Genomic DNA, 7,915 nt, shown 5'->3' with positions numbered 1-7,915 from the left:
CAATAAAATTCACAAACCTCTAGCAAGACTCACAAAGAAAAAAAAGAGAGATGGAAGACACAAGTTACCAATATCACCCATGAAATGAGACAAAACTACAGATACAGCAGACATTACTTGAATAATAAGGAAATACTATGAAAAACATTAGGTGCATAAATTTGACAACTTAGGTGAAATAAACCAGTTCCTTGAAAATTACCAACTACCACAACTCAGGCAAGATGAAACAGATACTATGAATAGCCCTACAACTAATAAATAAATTTAACTCTTAATTTAAAAACTCCACAAAAAGAAACCTCCAGGCCCAGATGACTTCACTGAAGGGAATTTCAACAAATGTTTTAAAAAATGTTAACACAAATTTTACACAATTTCTTCCAGAAAACAGAAAAGAAGGGAACACTTCCCAATTTATTTTATGAACCTAGTATTACCTGATATCAAATCAGACAAAGATAGTACAAAAAAAGAAAACTCCAGAGCAATATAGCTCACGGATATAGATGCTAAAATTCTTAACAAAATATTAATAAATAATACTTAGCAGTATATAAAAGGAATACCACATGATCAAGCGGAGTTTATTTCAGAGATGCAAAGTTGGTTCAATACTTAAAAATCAATCAATGTAGTCCACCATCAACAAGTGTAAGAAAACAAATCACATGAATGTATGTTCACATGAAAACTTATACACAAGCTTTTATTTTTGCTTTTTTATATATAGTACCCAAAACAAAATAATCAAGATGTCCTGCAGTGGGTGAATGGCTAAACAAACTGGTACAACCATAGTATGGATGAATCAGCCAGGGGTCTACAGATTCAGATATATGGACAAAGAGTTTAAGGAAGTGGCCCATGTAATTATGGAAGCCAATGAGCCCAAAATCTGCAGAATAGGCCTGCAGGCTGGAAACCCAGGAAACAGTAGAAGGTGCAGCTCAAACCCGAAGGCAATCTGCTGACAGAAGTCCCTCTTTCTTGGGAGAAGTCAGTCTTTTTTCTCTTAAGACCTTCAACTGATTGGATGAGGCCCATGGACACTATGGAAGATAATCCACTTTACTCAAAGTCTGCTCATTTAAATGTTAATCTCACCCAAAAAAAACCTGAAACAAAACAAAACAAAAACCCTTCACAGAAATATCTAGAATACTATTTGACCAACTATCTGGGTCAATATCTTGACCCAGCCAAATTAACACATAAAATTAACCATCACAATGGAGTACTATCTGGCAATAAAAAGGAGCAGACTCTGGGCACACACAACAACTTGGAGGGGTTTCAGGGGAATTCTGCTGAGTAAAAAGTTGCAGTCTCAAATGGTCACATACTCTACAATTCCATTTACATAACTTTTCAAAATAACAAACATACAGATGTGGAAAACAGATTAGTGGTTGCTAGGGGTTAGGGATGGTGGGGAGGGAGGGCAGCATGACTTTAAGGGAAAGAACAAGGGGGACCTTTGTGGTGATAGAGCAGGTCTGTGTCTCAGCTGGGTCGGCACTTTCAAGAATCTATACATGTAATACAATGGCATTAAACCACACACACACATAGTACCCAGGCCAGTTTCCTGGTTTTGGTAGCAGACTATAATTACACGAGATGTAACCGGTGGGGTGACCAGAGGGAGGGTACACAGGAAGCCTCTGCATTGTCTTTGCAACTTTCTCTGAATCTATAAAGATTCCAGAATAAAAATTTAAAGAAATAAAAGAACCAGAAGGATTTATAGCAAAGAGTTAATAAGCGACTCTTCAACAATAAACATGTTTTCCTCCTAAAATAACACACACTTTTTTCTTTTACTTGTTTTTTTTTTTACAAGAATGTCCAAAACTTTTCCCTCAGAAGGAATTAGACCAATATCAATTAATGAATTGATGCCTATTAATAACCGCTGGAGAAAGAGGCCAGGGGAACTTGCCTGAGAAGCAAGTGTGAGGATGCCCTCTGCCTAGATAGCACTGAGGTGGCCGAACCCCTGGGTTGTTGGAGTTGTCAGGCCCCTGACAGAAAACCTGAACCCCCCATCCGCCTCTCATTCCCTCCTTGGGTAATCCTGGGATTGCAGGGATGGTAACGGTGGGCCCATGGTACATGGAAACCACTAGGGCACCAAAATCTATTCTTCTCCATCTCCTCACCTTCTTAAGGCAAACTGATTTCCTTTCTTTTTATATCTATCCAAACCAACAGCTGAAAAGGAATAAACACCACTGTCTACAAAGGCTACACAAATCTGTGTTAATAGATTCCATTCATATGTATATATTAAGCCCATGGAGATGAACAGCCCTTCCCAAAGCAAGGTATTTATAGCTATCAGAGTGGACAATTGAAAATTAGGGGTGCAAGTTACTTCTGAAGCCTGTAGATGCGTTTAAACTGACCCTTTAGTCATGGGGCTAGATTGCTTTCAAGCTGCCTTTCAAAGAGTAGTCTAAAATAAAAATAAGAACCATGCAGGGGTCCCTGGGTGGCTCTGTCATTCAGGCGTCCGACGCAGGTCGTGATCTCAGGGGTGAGATCAACCCCCCCGGGTCGGGCTCTCTGCTATGCATGGAGCCTTCTTAAGATTTTCTCTCTCCTTCTCCCTCTGCCCCTCCCCCCAACTCGTGTGCGTGCTCTCTCTCTTTCTAAAAAAAAGAAAGAACCATGCAGACAGGACTTCAGGAGCAAAGGGTAGCAACTGATGACCTCCAGTCAAAGGGATAGGACAGGGCGCCTGGGTGGCTCAGTTGGTTAAGTGACTGCCTTTGGCTCAGGTCTCCCTCTGACCCTCTCCCCTCTCATGCTCTCTCTCTCTCTCTCAAATAAGTAAATAAAATCTTTAAAAACAAACAAACAAAGGGGTAGGACAGATGTGAGATAACACAACAGGGCAGGCTCATGGAGAAACAGCCCACAGTGGTGAACCTTGTCTACAGTGATGAACTTGGTCTACAGTGATGAACTTGGCCTACAGTGATGAACATTGTCTACAGTGATAAAACTTGTCTATGGTGCTAAGCTTGGTCTATAGTGATGCATTTTTTCTACTGTGTTAGCCTAATCTCTTTCCCACCAGCCTTGCCTCCTTCTTGCCCTTCAAGATCCTCCCCACACTCTGACCCTGTCAGGCCTTAGCTGACCTTCCAGGGCTCTGTATCTTCTGTTGGGGCTTCTTCCCCATCCCCCAACCCCTTCCTGGGAAATGAGTAAGCAGGGTTTGGCTGGCTCTGCCTCCTGCCCATGTTATTACAGCTGATTCACCAGATACAGTTGGTACACAGTTTGGAGTATTGATGCAATTCACTTCACATTAGATCATATTTCCCTGTGTCATTAAATATTCTTGAAAAACATGATTTTTTTCATGGCTAACATTGCCAGCACCATCTGCTTACTTGATGTTGGCACTGAAGCTGGTAGACCTCAGCATCCCCCTGGTCTTGGATCCATCCAATGGAGAACATACACCCAAGTACGGCCATTTCCTGGCATCCACACACTATACACTAGGCCCCCCTGCAAAGCTACTGCTTTGAATCTAGGCATTTAAACATCAAAACATGATAGCCACAAAAATTTTTTTTAAAAGCCCTATAATAAGCCACTTGGCCTTTAGCCCAAATTTACTTGCTCCTGAGATATTTCCATTCACTTCAGTTCAGATAATGGAGGAACAAACTTTTTTTTTTTTTTTAAGATTTTATTTATTTATTTGACAGAGAGAGACACAGAGAGAGAGGGAACACAAGCAGGGGGAGTGGGAGAGGGAGAAGCAGGCTTCCCGCCGCGCAGGAAGCCCGATGCAGGGCTCAATCCCAGGACTCTGGGATCATGACCTGAGCTGAAGGCAGACGCTTAACGACTGAGCCACCCAGGCGCCCCGGAGGAATGAACTTTCTTTCCTACACGAGCAGGGATAGACATCTAGCACGCAGGCCCAAGAAGATGGTATTAAAAGGATCCTTGGATCATAGGATTTTTTTTTTTAATAATTATGTTTATCGCACATACGATGCGTTTTTGTACCAGATGCCCAAAACAACATAATAAAAAAAGTCCTTAAAATATATTTAGAATAAGGCAGTTTTCTATCCACTTGAATAGATATTCAACTGATTAATATTTAAAATTATTATCACAAAATTCCTTGCCTCTTAGGAATTACTAATAAGAGTTAGGGTCAACTTTTTAAATTCTCACAGCAGTAATCATATAGAAATCTTTATGGATGGGCACCTGGGTGGCTCAGTCGGTTAAGCGTCTGCCTTCAACTCAGATCATGATCCCAGGGTCCCGGGATCGAGCCCCACATCGGGCTCCCTGCTCAGCGAAGAGTCTGCTTCTCTATTTCCCTCTGCCTCTGCCCCTGGCTCATTCTCAATCTCTTTCTCTCTCTCACTAATAAATAAATAAAATCTTAAAAAGAAAATTAAAAAAAAAAGAAAATTAGAAAAAAAGAAAGAAATCTTCACGGATTCCATCTTCTGTCTAAAGAAGAGAAAGGACACAGCACTCCTGTATGGGCCCCTTATTAAAGATTCTGAGAAAGTCATGCAATGATCACAGCCTCATTCACTGTACATGTACTGGCCCCCACATACTGCACAAAACACCTTTATGGAAAACTATCACTCCCCTTTGTGACATATTTTTGGCCCAAAATGGCAAGGGGAGGGATGCTTTGTTGCAAAATGCAAGAGCTCAGATTTAAGAGTCCACAGTGGACATTACCAGCAAACAACGTTCCAAAGCAAGGGTCCCTGAGTCCCCTGGTCACACACGGGTGTTTCCCAGTCAACTACATGAGAAACCCACCACCCTTTCCATTACTGGCTGCTCCTCAGAGTTTTCCTGCCCAGTTTGCTCTTCTCAACCTTGTACCTGCTGGTAGAACAAGACAGACAAAATAGGAAACTTGTACATTTTCCTTCTCACTGATTGTTCTGTGGCAGATTGTGTTTCCAAAGGTGGTCACAAGAATATCTCCCACCCCACGTGCCTTTCCAAAACATTGCATTCCTCCATCAGGAGGTAGGATCTAATTCCTTTCTTCTTGATCTGGGCAGGCTTGGGACTTGCTTTCAACCAAAAGCATGCAGCAAAAGGGTAACACCTGGTTTCCAAAGCTAGGGCATAAAAGGTGATGCAGTTTCCACCCTGCAGCTGGAAACCTGAGGCCCATGTAAGAAGTCTGACCCCTGGGAGGCCACCATGCGGAAAGGCCAGGCCATACCTAGGTGTTCCAGATGATCGTGCCAGAGATAAGGTCCCCGTCGATAACTGGCATCAACCACCGCAATTACAAACAGGTCTTCAGATGATTCCAGGCCTCAGCCCCCATCACCACCAGCCTTTGTGTCTCCCCAGCTGAGGCCCCAGACACCAGGGAACAGAGACTGGTCCATGAGGCCAATGCGGATTGTAAGGTGTTACTACAACAAGGACATGGAGGCAAACTTGTTAATGAATGTTGTCGCTCCTAATAGTATTTGTGACTAATCAATGTTCAAGAAAACCTGAATTTCCCTGAAATCTTACAGCCTGTGCATAAAAAAAAAAAAACTTGATGAAAATAAGGATGATATGGCCTGAAACTTGCAAAGTTCACAGCTCTGTGAAAAAGCTGGATTGGAGAACTTGGTTGGTCCCATAAGGCAAGCTGGGGGCTCCTAGCATCACATTTAAGTCTAGGCCTTGGAACTTCCAGAGGAAGTCTGGGTCTGCTAAGTACTGTTTGGAAGATTATGCCAGGCGCATAGGTCCAGCAGATGGCAGGACAGAAATGAGCTGTCAAAAAGACTGGTTCTACCCCAGATGTGCTTCCCATTTGGAAAGAAAACAGAGAAGAGCCCTGGCCCTTCCTCCCAATTGGTGGGACTCATGGCGATGTGTATGCGGGGTGCAAAAGAGAGAACACTAATGAAACAACATGGTGGCCATAGTCCCTTGTAAATGTGGCCCAGGCTCTCACCAGTCTCCCCAGTCAGACAAGACACGGCTTCTCCCTGGGGGGAGGTCAGCAAGCTGAGTGGAGATAAAGTGTTTATCCCGACACTGCAGGGGTATGGGGATCTGTCCACCGTTTTCTCCAAGACACTGTGCTGAAGTGTGAGCTCAAAGAGTAAGGTAGGCCAACCTCAGGAAGGAAGGCCCAAATGACAACGCCTCCCACATGTTTGCAACTCTCGGCTGCTCAGAGATGGGTTGCTCAGCCTGTGCTGGGAGGGTCTGCCCTGGGCTCACTGTGTCCTTTCTCTCTGCTGAAGGAAGTGTTCTCCGGGAACAGGCTCAGCCTGGCTGTCTCTCCCCTGGCCACACACTGCTTGGCACAAAGTGAGAAGTTGTTCCGGGGGAGCGTTGACTCTAGAGCAGGGAGAGATTGTGGCCATTGGCGGGCTGGGAGAGGAGAGGCCATGCACTGCCCAGCACAGGGAGGAGAGAGATGAGGGAACACACAGAGCAGAGCTCACCCCAAACACGCCTTGGTTTCTTTGGATGCCAATAAGACAGAGTAGGAGGAGGCATCAGAGGCTTGGGGCGGGGGGTCTCCCCTCCTCCTGGTCCCTCTTTTGGGCACCAACCGTCCAAGCTTTGTGTCCAGACCTGACCTTAGATGGGAAGATCAGACCAGGCAGGTAAGCAGCAAGCATTTGGCATGATTCTGTTCCTAGAGCCACTGCCAGATAGACAAAAACAGGGGATCCGATTTTTACAGTAAGAGGATTAACACTTCTCTTCTGCTGGCAGTCTCTGAGGACCACTGCCCCACCCCCATTTCTCTAAGAACTCCTTCAGGCTCCGGGGAGCAGGACGGCAGCTCCTGTTCGGATACCTCGTCTCACCTGTTACCAGCAACAGCTACCTCCTTTTGATTCTGACACAGCTCCCCATAGACAGTAGGTGCTCAATCAATGCTGGTCAAATCAAGGGAAACCTTCGGAATGGCTTGTATGGATTTTAAGACTCTTGCCCACCTCTGACCCTGGGCCACTAGCTCTCAGGGTTTTCATGGTGCCTGCCGGCATGACAGGTATCTCCGGGGGGCCAGAAGGCTGAGCGGGACCGCCTCTGCCCTTGATGAGGGCAGGCAGCCAGCAGACGGTGACCAGCCAGCCACACCCACACCCTCGGGAGGCAGGGGTGCTTCTGTGCCAGCAGACCGAGCCCTTTGCACAGTGCGGGCGGAGGGGGGCAGCACGGACACAGTTACTCCCCGAACATGAGAATTGTAGAGACCAGAGGAAACTCAACTGCTACAAGGGCAGCTGCCCGCTGGGCCTCGTCCTGATGAAGCTCCACTTTCCCGGCAAGGATGTGCCGGAAAGAACATCCCTCTGTCCACAAGCCACTTGCCCCCTCATTTGCAACGGCTCGCTGCCCCCTCACTGATGAGGGTTCGGGTCGGCTGGGCTCAGCTCCGCTTCCCACAAGCAGCCCACCCCTCGGTGAGGATGGCCATGGGCCCCGGAGCCCCCGTCCCATGCGCTCACTCATTCATGGCAGCCCAGGTGTCTACTTGCCGTTCTGCTGACGTGTCCCTCCAAGAACTACAAACAGGAAGAGGAAGATAAAAGATGGCCCTGAAAATGACCCATGACGCATTGACAGGTGTCCCACCCCACACCATCTCTCACCTCGCAAAGAGAACAATCCGTCTGACCAATGAACTGACTGCTCTGCACCACACTCAGTGGAGGCCTGGCGACACGGCCGGGGAGGGGGCAGAGGTGACTTGTACTGCGGTTTCCCTGTTTCCCTGGCTGCACTGCAGGCACCTCCTGCCGCGCTGCCCCTGCCGGCTCCCTCCCTCGCGAGCGACTCCTGCGACGTTCATTTCTTTTTTTTTTTTTTAAAGATTTTATTTATTTATTTGAGAGAGAGAGAATGAGAGAGAGAGAGAGAG

At 46.1% G+C, this 7,915-nt stretch overlaps 1 long non-coding RNA gene across 1 annotated transcript; it reads right to left on the bottom strand.

The window, feature by feature from the left end:
* Positions 1–678: 678 nt before the first annotated feature.
* Positions 679–7,854, bottom strand: LOC145715930 (uncharacterized). The gene is made up of 2 exons (XR_014138225.1): positions 5,246–7,854; positions 679–1,052 (listed from the first exon to the last, which is right to left on the bottom strand). It is a non-coding gene; the product is annotated as an uncharacterized LOC145715930 (long non-coding RNA).
* Between the last annotated feature and the right edge of the window lie 61 nt (positions 7,855–7,915).

The sequence above is a fragment of the Leptonychotes weddellii genome, chromosome 10 (genome assembly GCF_054177405.1).
Source record: "Leptonychotes weddellii isolate Sample4059 chromosome 10, ASM5417740v2, whole genome shotgun sequence".
Classification (NCBI taxonomy): domain Eukaryota; kingdom Metazoa; phylum Chordata; class Mammalia; order Carnivora; family Phocidae; genus Leptonychotes; species Leptonychotes weddellii.
The sequence above is the reverse complement of the archived record's forward strand: the minus strand, read 5'-3'. Positions and strand labels throughout refer to the sequence as shown.